The 21904-nt window shown below is 40.6% G+C and overlaps 1 long non-coding RNA gene across 3 annotated transcripts in view; it reads left to right on the forward strand.

Moving 5' to 3' along the window:
- The window catches only part of LOC117045467, a 416601-nt gene that overhangs the window by 391001 nt on the left and 3696 nt on the right, over positions 1–21904 (forward strand). The window contains exon 8 of one of the 3 annotated variants that reach the window (XR_004426431.1): positions 7903–8000. The exons of the other annotated variants lie outside the window; for them this stretch is intronic. This is a non-coding gene — a long non-coding RNA (uncharacterized LOC117045467). The remainder of the gene's footprint in view (positions 1–7902; positions 8001–21904) is intronic. 3 annotated transcript variants of the gene reach the window in all.

A 21904-nucleotide genomic window follows, 5' to 3' on the forward strand; every position in this document is an offset into this window, starting at 1 on the left:
TTGGCAGAATTTTGATAAAATTTTATGGATACCCCAATTAAAGTATCTGCCATATAGAGAGAAAAGCTATCTTAAAAAACATCCTAGACATGCAGCCAGATTTTATGCAGATTTGTTCAGAAGTAAATGCCATTGAGTTCAGTGGACTTAAGGACTCGATCCTATACATTCTTCCACCGAACGCAATGCATTTTACATAGGATTGTGCAGTTAATGTGTTAATTAGATTTCATGACACATTCAAAGCCAACTTGAGTTCAGAATGTTCTCCCTCAGTGTTGATATTTGATAATAGACTTAAAGGTTTATTTTAGTAGCTTTGTTAAATGTAAAGTTGCAGATATGACAGGATGTTAACATTTATCCTATCTTTACATCCTTTACAGTTTACAAACATGATAGAAGAACTAAAAGGAAAAGGTTTATATTCTATGTACAGAACACACAGATTTACTCACTAGTATGCGTATGTAAACATTATATGCATGCTAGATAAAGTCATGTTCCTTTAAATATAATAATATGCTCTAAGTAGATGCATTCCATTCTAGCAAGATGTAAATAAGAATAAATATCTGGTATGTTTGTTTCATGCATACGCTGCCTCATAACACAGAGTTCTCTGGGCTGCTAACAGGTTACAAATGAAAACAATTGAAATGCAAGTAAAACATCAAGACATTAAAAGAGAACGGAAGTGCTATGTAAATAGAACAAAGCAGAATTCATCACATGCCCCAAATTAAGAACAGACCACAAATGTCTTCACAAAGATGGCACAAGAAGGTCCCTAGGAAGGCTGTTCCATAACCAGGGTGCAACTTTTGAAAGGGGCCTTTTGCGGGTGGCTGCCTACCTCAGTTTATTCAGTGGAGGAACCTTGAGCAGGGTCTCCAAAGAGGATATTGGGAATAGGTGCTTTAGGGTGCTTATGTATACTTGAAGAGACTCATGCCATACACTGAACATAAATTTTCATGTAGCTGTCTCAACATTACAGAAATGTAGATGAGTGTGATCTTTATGGTTATCTGTCCAGTTATGCCAATAGAGCACAGACATATTTCCTAAAGAGAAGAAAGGCTTAGAAACCAACTGGTGTATTGTGGCATCAGCTCCTCTGGGTTAAACAGCCAATGAAACTTTGAGAAATTACCGGTACAGCTGACTTTTTGAGAGCTATGAGTGAGTGTGACTGCAGGGAAATGCCCTGGAGACTGTTTTTAAGAGTTCCCATGTGTGTGCCTAAACGTATTGTATTCATGCTAGAGTTTGTCAATTTCCTCCTCTCAGTAGTGCAGCCATGAACATACCCTGAACACTGCAAATGGTAGAGCTTTTGCAATACTAAACTTTTCTATCCGGATTCACATTCACTGTTCAAAATATGGCAACCCTATGTCAGCACTGGCAGCTACTGGTAGTGGGATGTCCATGTAGGACCTCTGGATTTTGGAGGTGGTGGTGTTTCTGTGTTTTTGTTTCTGATCAGCTCAGCCCTCTGTGTGTTTTCCTTGGGATTTTGGCCTTTATATCTGTTGGAAGGAGATAAAGGAGAAGAATGTACTTTGACTGAACATTATATGTACTAGGTAGTCATTCACTTTGTTGGAAGATGGGAATAGACCCAGTCTAGTTCTACTATCTGCTTAAACAAGTGCTATTACTGAGGGGAGGAAATAAAAGTGCATGGGTTTACCTACCAGGAGTGGACTTGGAGAAGGGTTTTTTGAGTTGAAAATTGTTGAGTTGGAAGGGACCTTGAGGATCATCTAGTAGTCCAACCCCCTGCAATGCAGGAATATACAGCTGTCCCATACGGGGATCGAACCTGCAACCTTGGCATTAGGGTGCATTAGACTAAGTCCACCCTTCATACAAAGATCTCAGGGCAGCTCACAAGAATCAGGGATGAACAGAGCTGTAGCCCAACATCATTCAGAGGGCATCTTGTTAGTTACTCCTGCCTTTGGAAATGAACGTATATGTCATTCAGGCCTTTAGAGGTTAAAAACAGCACTTGGTATTATGTTACTGTTGGTTTTGGATTACTTCAAAAATCCTATTTTCATTTTCAATATATCTTCAACTCAAAATCAACTTACCATCCAACTGAGTTCACGCAGATGATGCTCTTACCCCAGAGTACTCTGCTGGGTGATAAAGTCAGTTTGATGCATTTATGGAATACAACTGTGAAATAGCTCTATCAGCATGTTTCAAGCAGCTGTGGTCCCTTCAACTGCAAGCAGCAAGTCTCATTGGAAACATGAGATAAGAAGGACAGTTTCACTGTCTTATGGAAGGTAGAAAATGCCCTGTTGCACTGTCAGAGGGAGGGAAAGCCTGTGTGGTTATGGGCCAAGACTGAAGCATTTCTATAAATGAACTATTGTGAGCATTAGGACAAATTGCTCTGGTTTGCCTCGGATAGATATACTGTACGTGCAGTTTATCAGGCAACACTGTCTCTGTATGCAAAATATCTTTCCCATGAGACCTTGCAAAAAGAAAAGAAAAAATCAACTCTTTCTAAGTGCAGTAATTGTGAGCTACTGAGCTATGTAAACTAAAACTTCCCATAAATTCACCAATAAACTAAAGACTGTGCCTCTATTGTCTGCCTTTTAGCAGATTGTTATACACCACAATTCCTAAGAGGTCTGTGCAGTATAGGCCCTGCTTTATAGTTTCACAGAGATAGATAGTAGTGTTCACAATTAGCACTTCATATATGCTAATCAGCCTGCTTAACACTGTCCAGTTCTAGAACAATGAATCAATGTTCACAAACAGAATGGTATGGAACAAGTGATGAGAGTGCCTTTAAGGATCAGAGCAGATAGCAGCCAGGAAGCATCAGGTCTGCTGAAGTAATAGTCTCCAAACATCTAACAATAATATATTGATAGTGCCCTGCACCCCACCTCAGTCCTATCTGTTATTTGACAGTCTGAATCTGGATCCCTCTAAGATTTAGTCCATAAAATACATAACACATTGCAGATTTTTTTAAGAAAAAAATCTTCGGATGAAGAACACATTATTGCATTTATGTCTTGCCTTTCCGGCAAGTGGCTCATGGCAATCTACTGGTTCTTCCCTTCCTGGTTTTATCATCGCAATAATCCTGTAAGGTAGGTTAGGCATAGATAGATGGGAATTTGAACCTGTCTATCTAGTCCTAGTCAAACACTCCAATCACTATATCCCAAGGATATGGGGGAGGGTGGTATCCAAGTTGAGTACGTGACTTCTCCCTTAGAGGATTTTGACGGAAAACAATGTCCAAGTCCACCTTTCCTTTTGAAGCAAAATGTCATTGAAATGGGGGAGAAATGCCCTCGCATGAAGTCTTGGATTTGCAATTTTGGGAGAGGGGAGACTGCAGTGCTGGGGAGTGGGCAGGCTGGCGAGGCCCCCTAGATTTAGAGGCCCGAGTTGCCCTGCCCTCGCATGAAGTCTTTGGTTTGCAATTTTGGCAGAGGGAAGACTGTCTGCAGCACTGGGGAGCGGGCAGGCTGGCGAGCCCCCCTAGATCTAGAGGCCCTCGGCTTCAGCCTACTTAGCCTATACATAAATCCTGCCCTGCACTATACCAAACTGGTGCTTGAGGAACAGCAGGAAGGTTGATCAGGTGGAAAGAAGTCTAGTTGTAAATCCCAGTAAGGAGTAGATAACACACTTCCCATACTCATTTTAGAAGAGATGTGCTTTTTGTGTTTTCAGATTTTTTGGGCACCAGTTTTGTCTTGCTGGTCTGGCAGCTGAAAAGAGGAAATGAAGTGGAGGGGGGGAGTCTCTGGGCTAACCATGATCAGCAGTCACACTGTAAATGTCTATCCAATCAAGGAGGGCACAACAACTGCAGAGGTCTCACTTTGCTCTGCAAATTGTGGCGTCTCGGTGCTTACAGGCAGCGTGCTTTCTGTCAATCAGTCTGTGACAGATAACACTTGGCTCCACAAGTACTTAATTCCCTCCATGCTCAGTGTGAACTGAACAGAGTAGAAAATCAGTGTCAAGTAAAGGTGAGAAAGCGGGACGGAGAATTTATCCTAATAAATGAAAAGCTAGATGTAAACATAAACACTCTGGTCAAATGCTTAGAAGCTGCAGTGATGTCGTGTGACATGGAAGAGCCTGTGATTGACTTAAAGACTGACATAAATAAAATGACATGATAAAAAATTACAGTGAGAGGATATTCTTGTAAGGAAAACAAATCTGACCCTGGAAAAACAGAATGGAATTAAGTTTTGAAACAATATAAGAATGAACAAGATAAATAATATGCCTATGCAGACTACTGATAAAGCATCCTGGTGAAGTAGATTTGGAGAAAGGAAAAAGACTTGACTTGGTGCAGTTTTTCAAGGGAAGGGAAGGGAAGGCTTGGTGCCATGATGTGCTCCCTGTCCATAAACACATCCCAAAGGGTTATACCTCTGATGTAGATCCAACCATGTGTGCAACTGCAAAGATGTGCCAGGAGGTGGGGTCAGTACAGAGGCAGACTTAGGACAGTGTGACTGGTTCACTTGTACTGGGCGCCAAGCCGAGAGGGTGCTGCAGGGGGCACTGCAATAATGCTAAACAACGGAAGGCGAGAAGCAGGGTGTGTGTGTGTCTGAATTTGGCATCCCACATGGCTCTGCTGAAATTCTAAAGCCAAAAGTATGCCTCTGGTTTGTAGGTAAACTTCAGAAAACGAACAGCAACAGTGGGGAATGGCAGGGAATCTGTTGAAGGTTCTTGCTGCTTCTAGGAAACCTTTACACCAGAAGAAAATTACTTAGCCTCTGTTAATGAAGTAGAGAGCTCAGACAATGGTCTAGCAGAGCATTTTTCAGGGGAAAGAACAATTTATTTAACAGCCTAGAATTGTATTGGCATAAATTGGCACTACTACATGTGCCACATAATGCCTGTTCCACTTATGTTTTAATGTATGGTTTTGAATTTTTCTTGGTTTTATTATTTTATCTTTTTGTAAACCGCTTTCAGGAGGGGTTTGTTTGTTTTTTACAATCAAGCGGTGTATACGTTTTATTAAATAAATAAATGTGCCACAATGAGGTTTTTAATGTGAAATTGGCAAGGGCAGGAGGTAAGTAAGCATGGTGGTTTGCATCTGTCTAGAAATAATCCGCAGAAGCTCCTTGAAAAGAAATCACTATATACATGTACATCTGCATAAGAAAGTGGAAGCTGTGAATGTGGTTGCATATGTCACTTGCTACGGATTTATGTGCAAAAATAAATAAAATCTAAGCTTGAGCAGTTTTGGTTGGAGCCTATAACATGCAGGCATGCTTCTATATTTACCTATACCTTCTTACCTACTCTTAAGAGCCTGATCCTATGAGCTGCTGCAGTAACAATAATTCATAGAATCAGGTAGTAGTTCCTCATAGAGACATATTCTTTCCTATTAGGATTATTTATTATATTTCTTACCCACCCTTCACCATACGGTCCCAGGATGGCTTATAACTTGCTAATATGCAATATAGTGACCGGTTAAAATGATTTACAATTTGCTAGTACCAGTGTTGTACACAAGCAACTATTGGGGTCACTGTGTCAAAACTCTTCCTCATCCCTTCCTGGCACAACTGTGCTGGCGTAAGTCCCTCTGATGAGGGCAGGCACAGCTAGGAGTCCTCATCCAAAGCATGTCTGGGTGTTGTGCATTTTATATACTGAGAGGTTCTCCAGGTTTTCATTTCAAAGCATGCACCTACCACATTGCAGGGTTCGCAGGATAGTTCTGCAAGTTCCAGTGCAAAGGCAGTAAGTCTTCATGCAATGATGTGGGTTTGGAGAGAGCGCTGGTGTGGCCTTGTTGGGTAGGACAAGGGACTACTAACCTTTTGAAAAAAGGTTGGCTCTGATCACAAGAAATTCAGTGTGTAGCCGCAAAGAACAGATTTGTATGGGAGTTGTAACTGACTAGTCTCAAGGCAACATCTAAAAAAGTCCATTGTCAGCTTTTCTTCAGTAGAAAGGCCAGCTAAATTATCAAGACAAACTCTGAAGACTGCAGGCTTGAAACTGGGCCTTCAGATTAATCTGTTTTGGCTCCTGTGCAAATTCCCTCTTTGAAATACGGAGCATTAGTACTTGGGTCACAACATGGCATGAACAGTGATAGGTGGGTTGGGACTTGTCCCTTGAAATCAACGATGTTATATGGAGACTATTCAGTAGGTGCTAGGCGAAAGTACATTTTATACAGCTTTGCCAAATCAGATTGGCCTTAAGGTTGGTAAAAGAATAGCAGTTTCACAACAATGAATTGCTGGGGAAATGTGCTACCTTTTGAAAATGTGATATCTTTAGAAGTATTTCCTTAAGAGAAGGCATTTAGGTCTGGCACACAAAAAGAAGAATCATTGTGCTATAAACTAGAAAGGCCGTAAGTGGTTTGCCTTGGTTTTAAAATGGCAAAACAGCAGAGCTTTATGACCTTTCCTTACTTAACATGGTTACATCAGTACAAACTTTTTTTTTCTTAAATTAATCCATAGGATCAGGCATTCTGTGTGGTTTCTTTGCATTGGTTGTCACTGTTCTATGTTGTGACTCGAATGTCAGTGTTTTTCTTATGAAACAAAATAAAAAAATAAAAAAAATTCCTTTCAGTAGCACCTTAGAGACCAACTAAGTTTGTTATTGGTATGAGCTTTCATGTGCATGCACACTTCTTCAGAAGTATGCACACGAAAGCCCGTACCAAGAACAAACTTAGTTGGTCTCTAAGGTGCTACTGGAAGGAATTTTTTATTTTTTATTTTGTTTCGACTATGGCAGACCAACACAGCTACCTACCTGTAACTTTCTTATAAAAGAGTGAGTCAGGAGTTGAATCCAACAGCAAAGTTTTCATGCTGAGGGTCTTCAGAGTTTGCCTTGCTTTTTCGCTGAATTCTGTTAAGATAAAACTTCTTTGCAATCTGCTTTAAGACTAATAGTATAGCAGAAAATGTAATTTCCTACATGCAGTGGCGGAGGAAGCCGCTCAGGTGCCTGGGGCAGGACGCACTGTGGGGCCTCCAGAGTCTGCCTGCCTCCTCCCACTCAGCCGCCCTACAACTGGAGGGGAGACCGTTTGGGCAGGAGAGACGTGTGGCTTGCACGCACTGCAGGCCCCACAGTGAGTGCCGCCCGGCATTTTGTCAACCCCCCCCCCCGTGGTGACACCTGGGGCGGTCCACACCCACTGCATCCTCCTTCCTCTACCCCTGCCTACATGACCTTCCAGATAAAACCTTTGCAGTCACACACACACACACACACACACACATACACACATTGCCACCTTGAGAACCCTTGTGCTGAGTTTGGCAACAATAGCTGAAGTATCATCCCAACCTATAGATAAAAAAACAGACAAATCACTTAAAAAATATGCGAGATATTAGTGGACCTTTGCTATAGGAGGCTCCTTAGTTCAGAACTCTCCCTGCAATTATCAATCATTGTTGATAACAATAGAATGAAGATGTTTTTTTAAAGGGCAAAATCAAGTATTTTGCATGGAATTCTATATGGGATTCTCACTGTTGTAGCACTGTTGATGAAAGAAGCTACATTAGCAAAAGAAATTCTTTATGTGCAAATACTAAAGCACAGGAACTTTGTACCATACTAGATCCATAGTCCCACATTCTGAATTAATTTGCCCTTTAAAAATACAAATGTCTGCTGAAACCTCAGACAGTTGAAAGCCTTTCTATATTTACCAGAAGTTATGTAAATTTCAATGTAGATCAAAATTTGACTACAAATTTGGCTATATATAATTTCCTTAGAAATAATTGGCTTGCTGGACTAGATAATGCACGCTTAACAATGGTTTATCCACTGAAACAAAATCGTACGTTTATCTGCTTCTAGTCCTGCACAGAAGATCTGGAACTTGACAGAAAGGGAAGCAGCAGTGCAAGGGATGATCTATGTGTGAATTGACCGACTCCAAAGTACTATTCTGGGAGGTGAGAAGGAGGTGAAATTGTTCTCTAGTCGGGCAGAAAATACCTTTGGACCATGAAAAGCACTCTAGGTGGGGAAAAGTGCATGAAAAGTGTGTCAAAATGAGAGTTATGAACAGAGTCAATACAAAACCATGGGTAAAATCTGTTCAATTTAATGGAACATTAATTTGACATTCTGGACTGGATATTTCATAGGGCTTTTATTGAGAAGTGCAACTCAGGAGTGGGCCAGACCAATTTAGACATTTTAGTGATATTTTTAAAGAAACACCAATAAACTCCCACTCTGCTACCATTCTTTCTGCATTAAAATGCTAGTTTCAGATTCAGACTTTGCATGCATGTGATACAAGTTGTCATTTATTTATGAAATTTCTAGCTTGTTCTTCATTAAAATAATTCCAGAGTTGGGTACAATATAATAAAATAATAAAACCAAAAGTATATAAAAACCAATATGGTACAGCAGTAGTAACAAGCAGCAAAGGCAAGCTTGTCTATCTCCACCAATGAACAGTTAGCCAAAGACCTTGGCAAATTAATATACTTTTAACTGACACTGGAAACCATCATAGTCAGCACCAGTCAAACCTGGGAGGGCATGCTATTATTGGATTGCCATTACTGACCATGCCCTCTCATGTGTACAGTGGATGTTCAGCAGATGCTGTATAGTTAAGGGAGCATCTCTGCCTGATTATACCATATGGGCAGATCTTGAGACATGTAGGACTTTATGTGCCCAAACAAGCACTTTTGCTCAGTAGCAAATAATGCTGCTCCTTCAGAATGAGTATAATATGTTATTGGCAAGTTGTCCTATTTAACAGCCTACCCACCATGTTCTGTACTGACTGTAGTTTCCAAACCAAGCCGAAAGACAGCACAATGAAGAGCACATTGCAGTAATCCAGTCATGAAGTTACCAGTGCGTGGATCATTTTGGCCAAGAACAGCCATAGGTGATGTACCGGCCAAAGTTGGTTAAGATTACTTTGCCTCTGTCAACAAAAATGGAGCTAGACGTACCTCCAAACTATGTGCCTGTTCCTAAAGGAGGAGTGCAGCCCCATCTAGAACAGTTTTCCACCCATCCACAGTGAGCTGTGGGCAGCTGGGTAAGCTCGTAAGCTCGCAACTTGGCGGGGGTTCCATTCCGGTCACACTTAAAGCCAAAATCGTGTATTGTCAATGGCAGACAGGATTGCCAAATTCATTTTTCCTGGATCCTGTCCCTTTGTGATTTCTTTTTTCTTTTTTGCCACACCCATTAAGCTTAATGCGCACAAGTTAAATGCACGTAGATTGCAGGGTCACTGTGCTTGTTGTATTCCTCTGGACCCAATGCCAGTTTCTTGAGGAGTGGGCAAACGACTATCTCCCTAAGGACACCAGGCACCCACCTCTCCCACAAGGATACATTAACCACACATTGGACTTGCCTTGCCAATTCTATCTGGCTTGCTCAGTAATTCATGTGAGTGATAATTAGGGAGCTGCAGCTTCCAGCGCAGCCTCACAGGGAGTGCACTGCTGTAAAAACTATCAATGGCTATTCGCCCCAATGGCTATATTCTACTCCACATGTGGAATCAGCATGTTTCTGAATACTGGGAATCACAGGTGGGAAAAGCACTAAGGTTTTCTGCTTATGGACTTCTATTCTGGTTGGCCACCTGTGGGAACAGTGTTGAAATAGATGGGCTCTTGTGTGCTTCTGAGTGCCGTTAGGTATTCCTCTTTAGGGTGAATTTTGTGCAGAACACAATATTTCGGCTGTCTAGTTAAGTGATTTATTTTATTTAAATTTTGTTTCTTAGTTTGCTTTGCTTCTAGTACTGGGACTCACCAAAGGGCACAGGACTCCTATATGCTTAGATTTGTGTTGATTATTATTCGTCTGTTTCCACATTTCTTTTCTCAAGCTTACAAGTTGATTTTGTGTGCACATGAAGCTTGCTTCTTGGGAAAACTCAACTGGAAACTGCAGGAAAGGGCAACCTCTGGAATTTTTTACTATTGGACTTCCTCCTGCTGGACCTAGGGGATTATTATCTAATAAGTTGAGGAAGACAACCAACAGATAAGACGAAGGGACCCAGCTGTTTTCATCTAACCATGGAGAGAGATGTACAGTATTGCTCCAGGCCAAGCAGGAAAAACATTTTTTAACTAATTGGTTGCATTTGGCTTTTATTTTTAGATGTAATGTTGTGGTAACAATAATATCAGCATTTGGTATTTTTCAAAGTATGTTGCAAATTCTGTTTAATTGTCCTTGTTTAAATCCCTTTCTGTTCTCATTGAAAGGATTGCCTTTCTGACAAGAGTAGCAGCACTTCAGAACACACACATCACTTTGTAGTGTTAAATGAAAATATATATGGATAAAAATGAAAAAATGAAATCAGGTTGACTGATAATTTTACTTCTTTATGCTCATTGCTTTATAGTAGAATATCAATCTGCCTTAAAGTTTCATACCCAGAACAGAAAGATTCCTGCTATTGATTACCAACAGGACAAGCTTTTTCCTTTGACAGGATACCTGTGTTTCTGCCCAGTTCTCCTATAGTCTCAAACCTTTGCCATATCTGCTTTTCTAAACTGCACTTTGAAAAATATTCAACTGAAATTAGAGTGGCTGCTCTAAAGATTTCTCATATCTGAAAGAGAATATTATATATCAGTTAGCCAGGAAGTTACAGGATTTGGCATTTATGAAGGCACTTATGCTTCCATAAATAATCACATTAATTGAAAATGCAATGTTGCTTCCTGTTTTCCAAGGGATGTCTGGGATTCTAGTGGTGTTTCATGTAAGGTTGTTGAAGAAGTTTGCATACTTTGTGTTTCTTGTAGCCTGAAATGGGGAGAATGTACAGTCATGCCTAGTCTATAAGATTGATTTGTAACCAACAAAGGAAATGTCTACTTATGAGACACAAATCAATGTAACCAGGCTGTGAAAGTGCAGACAGAGATGTGAGAAAATTATTTGATCATTAGTCTTTCTTGGAAAAGAAAGGGGACCAAATTCTTACCTCATTTGCATGGACACTTTTCTACTAAAATCAATCGGGCATATGCCTACATATCCGAGAAGAGAATTTAGCTCTGATTCTAGAAGATTGCAAAATAATGTATATTAGAAAAGGGCTGCACTGACTTCAGTTTTGTGCAGTCTACTTTTACTTTTTCTGGACTCACCATTCACATGTTTCAAGTATACAAAGCAAGAGAGCTTTGCCAAGTTTTCTTAAAATTTAAGACATAGGTAATCTGTGTTATGTTATCCTGAGTATGTACTCTTGCTTAACAAAATGAGAAATGCTTTGAAATCTCGGAGCAAGGCACAAGTCACATGGAACCATGACACTAGGTGGTCAGATGGAAATTGGCCATTGGTCGGCCATTTTCTGGGGGAAAGTTCAGTAAACTGTGTGTGAGGCGTTGTTTGATCTCAGATATGTTACTTCATAACTGTTGGTGCCATAGTGTGTCTGTTCTCTAAATATAGAATTCTGTCATTTTATGAAGAACTCACTGTATGTGAAAATATCTATTTTTCACATTTGGTATTAAAATGACGTGTTGTTACTGTGGGGTAAAATGAAGAAGATAATTTAATGTACATGAGTTTGGCCAAACTGCGAGAGGCAGTGAAGGATAGGCGTGCCTGGCGTGCTCTGGTCCATGGGGTCACAAAGAGTCGGACACGACTGAACGACTGAATAACAACAACAACCTAGCCAATGTTGGTTTTATATTTGCTTGGTTCAAATTTAAATCAATTTAATCCTCAAGTGTGTAAAAGTCCTTACATTTCTTTCTAATTGATCTGGAAATATTATTTGATGCCTAAAGGCTTATCTTCACATGTGACTATATCAATTCTATTCATTTCATATGTTTCTTTTTGTGTTTGCTTTTCTTTTCTGTGCATTCCTGTAGCTAGGTATGTCAATAGAGGTGCATTTGTTCAAAAATTCCTCAATTTGTTCCACTGCCTTTCCTTTAAGAAAATTATTGTTATTGCAACGGTTCATCAGAAAAAGCAAAATACACAATTCCTTCTTCCAAAATATAAGTATAATCCCCAACACTTAATTTTTGTTGTGTATTTCTCACAGTGCTTGTTCTTAACTAATCTGATGAATTAGTTAGGAGGGAGATGGACATACGTGGCTTAATTATTTAATATTTACATGCACTGGTTTGGTTGGGTTGTGGCAAGTTTACTCTTCTTCTATACCAGTCCATGGGTCAGTTTAGGCGCATTATAGGTTAACAAGGCTGGCACAAACAAGGCCTCCTTATTTCACCTAGATTTTTAAACAAATAATAGCAGTTTCTTGAAGCAATTGGGCTCACATCCAGCTCAGTTAAAATTACTGCTGTATATATATGTTATATACCAGTCATACTGTTTTCATTATCTTTTCTTTTCTTCTTTCTGTCTCTTTTCCTTTCTCGTGGTTGGTGAATGTTAGAACTGAGACAGAGCTATCCAAAGCACTAGCTCCCAAGTGTCAAATACAGAGAGTATTTACCCCTGGGTAAACTTTGTGTCATGATCTTTTAAGTTAAGAGCCTTTGTGTCAAGAATTGCTGTTATATAATACATGTTGTCGTCTGGAGTGAGGCACAGTTGTGCATATTTATCTGGTTTACTTTGCAGTGCGTCATTTCAAGTGGCGGAAAATATAGTACGGGAAATTGTGTACTTATTTTTGTGACTTATGCAACTCCCAAGTAGAATATGTTCTTGACACCAGATGGTAAAGCAGAGTAAATTGCAAGTTTCGTTTTCCAGATGCAGTGATGTTTCTTGTCTACTTGAAGTCAGTTCAGTTGGCTTTGCAAACTTTCGTCCAAAGTTTTGTTTTGACTTATTGCTGTGCAGCTTTCAAGACTATTTGCAGAACTCGCAACTGAAGCAAGAAATAGAGGATCCTAGGTTGGGGCTGAATTAAAGATTACACTACATATGTTGTAGTGCAGAGCTGGGGTACCTCCTGCCATGCAACTATCTAATGTAATTAATTAGAATGCTGCCATGGAGAAAGCTGTGGGCCTCATTAAAATTTCCCCACATCTAAGAACACATGTTTAGAACAGGATGGCATTTCCTTTTTCATATGATAGGGAAACTATATTTGAGGAGATTATTTTTTAAAAACTAGTGATTGGAACAGAATAATTGTATGCAGAAAAGAGAAAAGGATGTCTGTGTCCCTGTCTCCATGCTATCTCTTTCTGGTTCTGGGATTTTAGGTATTGGGACTATGCAGCCCTGGAAATCAGCCCAAAATGTTACTATGAGGCTCAAGATGTTGCATTTCATTCTGGTTGCAGACAAGTTGTTGAATAAATAAATAAAAAAATACAGTACAGTACAAAAAAGTTCAACAACTTTGTCCAGATTTTCAGTTTCGCGAATATGGAAACTCTACCATAGTAAATAAACAAAAGAGCTATGTGCACCCATAATATTGTTCAGTAGAAGACTTCTGGTTCTGTGAAAAAGAATGTACATATTAGTATATAAGATAAACAATTTGAACAAAAAAAAATGCTGTGTTACAGGTGTGAGCTGCTTTCAGCTCAACTTTGTTTGAAAAGCAGCATACGTATATTAAATCAACTCAAAAAAGAACTGTCATGTTTTCAAGAGTTCTGCATTAATTTAGAGATTGATTGTGCAGTTCTGTGTATGTTTGCTCAAGGGTAAATCTTACTTGTGGGTAAGCCCTGCTGTATTCATGGGCTTGACTTATTCAGTGCATAGCATTAGTTAAGTAACTTGCAGACCTTTTCGTAGCAAGTGACTAACAAGTAGTCTTCTTATTCATCTTCTTTTAAAAAATTCCCCATAGCTCAAAATATGATAGTATATAGTCTCATCCTTTGCTTCTGCGAAGTGTAAGGCAGAGCTATAAAAATGTTACCATTACTTTCTTCGGTGAGGCATTGAAAGTCATATGAGACAGCATATACAGTATGTATGTCTGGGAGGAAGGCAGATTTTGTACCTGAAAATGTCTTGCTATTATTAGATGTTCAGTTACCAGGGGGTATGTAAGACAACTGAAGCTCTGTTTTTAACAGAGACATTATTCATGCTACTTGTAACAGTAACCACCTCCAAATGAAACACAGACAAAAGTCTGGAGAAATCAATGTCAGCGGAGTACAGCCATTCTCCTGATACCTTCTGCCTCTCATGTAGAGCTCTCGGGTTATTGAGACTGGAGATTACTTCTAATTCTGGATCTCTTGAAGTCTTCAAAACTCAATAAAATGATGCATCTCTCGGTGGCTTTCTGTTGGAGAGATTCTGTCTGCAGGAGCTGCAGCTATAGATTGAAGTCAGTTCTTTTAACATTAGTCCTTTGTTACAAAAAGTGAGGCTGAAGCAGAATTATTAATGCTGGGTGATACCCAACTAATACTTAGAGTAGACACATGGTTTTCAGTGGGTCTACTCTACTCTGAGTCAGATAGATCTCCACTGTTGGAGGCAGTATGTTTCTGAATACCAGTTGTTGGAAACCATAGGAGGGGGATAGGGCTGTTGTGTACAGGTCCTCCTTGCGAGATTCCCAAAGACATCTGGTTGACCACTGTAAGAACAAGATGCTGGGCCACATGGGCCACTGGCCTGACCCAGCAGGCTTTTCTTATATTACCAACTGTGTATTTTCACAGTTAGTGCTGCGGAGAGAGACTGTAGTCAGAATAACAAGTAACTCTTCTATAGTTAGTATATTTTACATACTTTTACTAACAGCCGTTCATATCTGGAGTAGCTTTGAACCACCTTCACAATAAAGTAGTTTGTTTATAACTTCTAGAGCAGTGAGTTTTTCTAGTCAGTACCCTGAATATTTCCCTGTAATAAACCTGATTGAAATGAGAGGATTATAGTGACCTGTTAGATCTACACAACAAGTGAATTTGCACCTAACCCAATATAAAGATCTACATTGGGATCTGCTGCCTGTGGTAGTCACTTCACCTTGCCTCATGGGTGAGCCATCCCTGTCTGATGGTATGGGAAAGAAAAGTTGTGTGATGTGAAGTAACAGGTTCTTCTTCACTCCTAGCTGTGGATCTTGAGAATAAAGAGAAGCTTTGCTAGGCATTCAAGAATGTAATTTTGCATAAAATTTGCTATATATATATATACACACACACACAATCCAATTCACAATAATGTGAATAACAACTGATAATTTCTCCAGGAAGAGGAAATTGTGCAGATTTCCTGGTAAATATATATAGTCCCCAAGAGGCTTTGAGGAATGTGCATATCTCAACTTTATTTTGTGTAATCATTGGACAGTATGCACATCTTCTGGTTAATAGGTCAGTAGGTCTTGAGAACTGTGCATATGTCACAATTGTTTTGTACATTCTCTGGGTGATACACTTGGAGTACTTCGACGTAATCTGCTCATAATTTTCATCCATCTCTTATGCAGTGAAGATAATCTCCATGTAACCTCAGGGAATATGCAGAAGGTAGCATTATATGAAGGAATTTTGTATTGACTGCTTGACATATTTTCTCTGCAAGTTATGTTGAGGAATAGTAATAAATATCCAGGAGCACCCAGCAGGGAGGTTGTGCTTTCAGTTCCTATAGTTCAGTGGTAGCAAATAGTTTGTAAACTATTTGCTGAATACTAGAGCTAAGGGCCAAATTACATGGGGTGGGTGGGTGGGCGTGCGCACGTGCACGCTTAAGCTGGCCACTTTTGTTGGAAAAATAACCATGTGAAGCACTAAACTGGAATGTGTTCCTGATCCAGATCAGGGCCCCCACACGGTTCCCACCAAAACTGCTTCCCTGGCTGCTACTTTCCCCCTAACTGCAGATGCTACAAGCAGCACCTTTAGGAGCAAATAGCAGACATGGGGGTCTATCTTTTGGTTGTTGTTGGAGGAAGAAATGGGTCTGGGGTCCCAATCCAGATTTGAAGCATGTTCTAGATGGGGGCCCCATAGTTGTTTTCCCTTCACAATTAAAATAGCACACGTTTTAAAAAGCGTGAATAACATAATGTGTAGTTTGGCCCTAAGATGCTGTTGAAATTGAGATAGCAGCAAAGTATCAGTAAATTGAACTAGTTTTCAGAAAATAGACCCGTCATTTTCTTCTAATGTTGTTTTTGTTGTTATTTTCTGCTTCTTGAAAAATAATGTCCTCTTCTCATGCTTCAGTTGACATTTCTGTGATTTTGAACAGATTTGGAAAAATCACCAATATTTTGACAGGGTTCCTTGGCAATGAAATGTTCCTAAAACTCATTTGTCATAACTAGCCAAAGCAATGGATTGGATGGATACATTGTTGTGACACAGCCAATTTCTCCTCATTTTCACAATCTTTGGTGATTTTAGGTGGTGGCAACTCTCCTCCTAGTAGCAGCAGCTCTTTGTGGAATTTGTGCTATTCTCTGCCCTTGGGACACTTTACCAAAGTGGTCTCTCAGTATTAAAGCAGCTGCACATGGACTACAGCTCTGGATCAGCCAACAGGGATTGCAATCTATTGTCTGCCTGCTCAGCCAGAGGGTGACTTAGAACTTTCAAGCTTATCTGAAGTGTGAAGAAACTTTTTTTTTCTTTAAAGAAGAAGTAAAGAACCATTAGCTAGTTATTAGTTGTGTCATATTTTCCTGCAAGGAGGACAAACAGGAAGATTGAGTCTTAAACTAGAACCCTTCTCTGATCAACCAAACCCTCTGAATGATGAGCTATATCAAGATCTCAAGTAAAGAGCATATCATGCTCTTACGAATCTTTTCTTCCAACCCTATTGCTTAGTCCATAGTAATCACTTAAACCAACTGGCCTTGTTTACTAACAGTTGGGCGCATGCCACTTCAGTGTCTATTGCTATCTAGGCATCTCAAGTCATGTGCCATTTCATCTTTGGACCTGGCCTCTGATCCTGCCTGACCCTTTCATCCTTGGGCGTCGTGGCCCTAATTCTTCTCCTGTTTGATTTGCACTTGGATTAGGTCTGCCTTCCTTCCTGCAAGGACTGATTCCTCTGGCTTTTCACCCTTTCACCTACATTTATAAATGAATGCTCACCCAGCTATTGGAAATGCCTTAGTAACATTAATAACAGATTGCATCATTGGATATTAAAGGAATTTGGAGATGTGGTCTCAGATTATCTGCCATAGTTTTCTTTTCTTTTTTTGCTTTTTTTTTGGAAAATGAGAGAAGTGCCACAAGATGCAAGGCAGACAAATGTCCCCAACTTTTAAAAGGGAATGGGGAAGAGGAACCAGGCAGCTACCCACTGGTCAGCTTGACATCCCTGGTTTGAAAGGTTCCAGGACAGATAATTAAGCAGCAAATCTGTGAGGGGTTTTTTTGGGGGGGGGCACAACACTGTGATCACAAAGAGCCAGCATAGGTTTCTCAAGAACAACTCGCGGCAGACCAACCTTACCCTTTCAATTTTTATACAATTACTAGCCTTCTAGAATGACATAGATGCATTATATCTGGATTTTAGCAAGACATTTGGCATGTTTTCCCCATGATATTTTTATCAGCAAGCTGATAAAATGTGGACTTAATGATAGTACTGTTACATAGATTTGTGGATGGTTGATTAACCATACCATACTTCTTAAACTGGAGAGAAGTGATGTGGAGTGTCATGAGATTCTGCCTTGGGTGCTCTTTAACAATTTTATTAATGGATAGAATGCTGTGTCCTTAGAGGGCATAAAAAGTCCCAATATTTGTCAGGGGTTGATTTAACTTTATTAGTTACACAAATGAAAAAGTGCTTCAAGTATGTCCAGTATCTGAGGCTGTGGAATTCATAACTCTTTCACTTTGTAATTTGCTCCTTGTCGATCTTTTTCTTACAATGTATGTGAGGCACGTTGATGGAAAACAGGAAGTGATTAATGCTCAGGGAGGTGTTTGGTTATTTTATATTTGGTTTGGTTGTATTTTACTTTCATTTATATTTGTCTACATAAAAATCAATAAAAATGAAATAAAGGGAATGAAAGGGATGCTCATAAAATTTGCGGGTCACACCAAATTATGTGGGGGCTTAGAATACAGAAACAGAAACTCAAGATGGTCTTAACAGAATGGAGAACCTGGCCAGTACTAGAAATGATTCTCAACAGGGATAATGTAAAGTGTTGCATTTAGGTAGGAAGAATCAAATGCACAGACACAGGATGAGTGACACCTTGCTTGGTAGCAGTACCCACGACAAGGATCATGAATCAGCAGTGCAGTGTGGTAGCTAAAAAGTATAATGCAATTCTAGATTGCATCAACAGAAGTATAGGGTTGTATGCAACTTAGCACTAAGGTCAACGGAGATTTCTCCTTGTGCAACAGAATGTTCTCCCCCTCTCCCATGCACCCTCTAAATCTGTTTTGAAGTCTCCAGAGCAGATTTGGGGAGGAGATGGGTTGGGATCTTGTTGCACTAGTGCTAGTCCTTGCGCTAGCACAACTATTTTGCAGCTTAGTAAGGTTAGTCACTCAAAAGAGCTATGCGGCTTATTGAGGTCAATCTGTGACATGTGCATCGCAAAGGAAACATTGTTGCTCCTTTTCATCTAAATGCCTTGAACTCTGGGAATTGTTAGGCAGCTAACAAGTTATGGATCTTTACCTTTTATATTCCCAATTTCAGTAACAGTTTCCTTTACGTGGCTAGACCCTATAAGGGCTACAGTCCTCGGAGCTCTCGGAGCACAGTTTACTGGGCTACAGATTCTTCCAAGTGAGCTTTTAAATTCAGATCCATAGGTAGGTTATGCCTAATGCTAACCCTCCAGTGCTGATGGGAGCTAGCCATGTAAAGGATACTGTTACTGAAATTGGGAATATAAAAGGTAAAAATCCATAACTTTCTGAGCTAGATAATACAGTCCTTCAAAATCAATTTTATTAGGGAATAGAAAAACAATAATTTTCCAGAAGCTTCTGAATAAATACTCTGTCCCTTGTCCTTGTTTGACCTCTAGGAACTGAAAATTCATTTCATCGTGACAGAGTAGAAAGCTTACATTTATCAGTGCCAAATTTGAGCTGCAGTTGGTTGAGCAAGAACTACAACTTGAGCAAAGTGAAATTTTATAGGGTGTCAGATGAAAATGCAACAGAGAACTAGTTACAGATAAGTAAGAGAGACTGTGTGACAAACAATGGGAACACGATGTAGACTTTTACTGTATAAACATTCACTGCATTTCCAGATTTCAATAGAAGATTGCCCTTGGGAAAAGAAGGGAAATGTTTTCTTTTACTTTTTTGCAGAGGCCTCCAGGAATCTGCCCCATCCTTTAGCAAACTGCAGCAGCCTCAAATCCAATTTGAATGGTCCACCTGGAAATTATTGCTCATTGAGAAATAAATGTTTGGTCTTTAGTAGTATTCTATAGTCTTTATGGTAGACAAAATGCTTGGTTCCATTTCTGGCAAACTTCAATAGTTTCCTCATTCCTCTGCTACCTGTTTAATTTAATTATTTCCAAATTAGAAATTCTGCATTCATTGTTGCAGGTTCGTTGTGTTTGTCCACCAGCACAAAAATGTCTTCTCAGTGCAAGGAACATAATTGGGTCATTAGATTATTCTAGGTGCAATTTCCATCCAAATACAATTGGCTATGGCACCAAGCACAGTTTGCAAAACACCATAGTCCAGATATAGGGGACTAGTACTGTATACCATTGATCAGAAAACAGCTGCTAATATTTTAGAGTACTGGTTTCTCATGATCCAGTACCAGGTCACAGTCAAATCTGAGGCAGGGGTGGAGCAAGGGGGCAGGCCGCTCCGGGTAGCGACCTGGGGGGGTGACACTCGGGGCGAGGCCTCGCAGCCCGCGATCGGCGCCTCCAGTCAGCGGTGAAAAAAAGCGGCTGAAAGGGGGCTTTCCCCCTTTCAGCGGCTTTTGTCACCACTGGGCTCCCTGAGCGGAGCCGGGGCATGGAGAGGGTGACACCCCCCGGCTCCGCCAGCCAGCAGCGAAAAAAGCTTTTTTTGCCACTGGCTGGGCTCCCTGAGTGGAGCCGGGCGGGCCAGCGAGGAGGGGTGTCACGCCAGCCACAAGCGTGACGCCCCTCCTCGCTGGCCCAGGTGGAGGCGTCGTTCTGTGCGCATGCGTCATGACGTCATGCGCACGGAGCGACGCCCCACCCCCCGGGGGTGCCGCTTGGCTTGCCGTCCCCGGCAGCTAAGCAGCTTGTGACACCCCTGATCTGAGGTAGGTAATAACAGCAGCATACAGTAGCTTTTTATGGCATTACATTTTCTTCTTTTTCTCAAAATTGGTTTCCACTTGTTTTCAGAGAGCTAATCTAAGTGGAGGTTTAGGATCAGTTTTCCTTCTCCTAGATGGGCTACCTTCCCAGGTTGATGAACTCCATCTGCCCCCCCTTGGGGTGTTAGGGAAGGATTAGTACTTCTTTTGGGAGGGCATGTCATGTTCCTTTGGGGGTAGCTTATACACCTTTAGTCTTCACCCTGCACTAAGCTCTCACCTGTGGCTCCTAACAGCTGCCAGCATGTAACAGTGGCTACACCTCTGGAAGGCCTTTGACTGGCTGGCTATACCAGGTGAGGGTAGCCAATGCATCTCAAACCATTGGTGAGTTAGGGACTTTCCCTGCATGTAAAAATAGGCTCTGGTGGATTGAGCAGACAAGACCAATAATGAGTCCAGTGGTCAAGAAGATGGTTTCTGCATGTGCTGTAGAGGGAAATGATGGGCAAATAGAGCTCCCAGCTTCTCTGGCCATTGGCCATGCTTGCTAAGGCTGATGCAAGCTGTACGTCAACAACATCTGAAGGATTACAGGTTCCCCACACCTGCTATAGAAGCTCTCTGTCAATTCAATCAGTTTGCAAATACACCTCTTAGTTGACAGGTTCCTATTAATATGTTTGCTTTTGTTGGTGCAGCATTTAGCAGAAGAGTTCTGCAGAAGGTACTTACTGAATCTGTAGCATGATTGCTTCTGCCCTTTGGATTTATTCATTTTGTGCATTCCCCAGCCAGGGACTGCTTCCCTGCTCTTTCCCTTCCATGGCAGCAGCAGCAGCAGGAGAAGCCAGCCACTGAAACACCTCCCACTTTGAACATGGGTGGCACCCTCTCCCCAAAAATATGGGGGGAAGGGCTTGGCCCCTAGGAGATGGAACCCCTGATGGCATATAACGTCTTCTCTTGTTTTCTATAGATTCTGTGTTAGGAGTTCCATTTTTTGTAGGATATGACAGTCTTTTGCAGGATTGGTTTGGAAATGAAGAGATGGCACTTGATTGCATGTTTCTAAGAGGAGGTGCTATCCCAATAATAAAGACTGTTACACCCAGCCATAACCACTGAGAATAGGAAATTTCAAGTGTCCTTTTCTCTTGACTCCCCCTGCGAATCAGACAAAGTGAGGGATTGCTTCAACTCATTTGTTTAAAAAGTTTGAACAGATACTTTCTTTCAGCAGATATTTCACAGAGATGTTCTTTCAGTAAATAAATATCAGAGGTGGGCAAGGAAGCATTGGTGATATGCTGATTTGTTAGAATTTATATCTGTAGGAAAGAGAACTCTGAAAGAAACTAAATTTAGATACTTTCCAGCGTGTACGTACGGTGTGAGGTGCAGGGTAGATGTACCTTCTGCTTATGTGCATTGTAAGTAATAGGATATGACAGACCATATCAGAGAAGAGGTGCTGATTAATGAGCAGCTCAGGAAAGGAGGTCAACAAGTGATGAAGGGTCACAATCCAATTTATGAAAGGGGGAAAGAGGAGAATCAAAGCATTAGTATGAGGAGTTAAGTAGAAAGGCCATTAATCAGCATCGCCTTTATAAAATACCAAAATGTTTTT

This window comes from Lacerta agilis, chromosome 4 (genome assembly GCF_009819535.1).
Source record: "Lacerta agilis isolate rLacAgi1 chromosome 4, rLacAgi1.pri, whole genome shotgun sequence".
In the NCBI taxonomy this organism is placed as follows: domain Eukaryota; kingdom Metazoa; phylum Chordata; class Lepidosauria; order Squamata; family Lacertidae; genus Lacerta; species Lacerta agilis.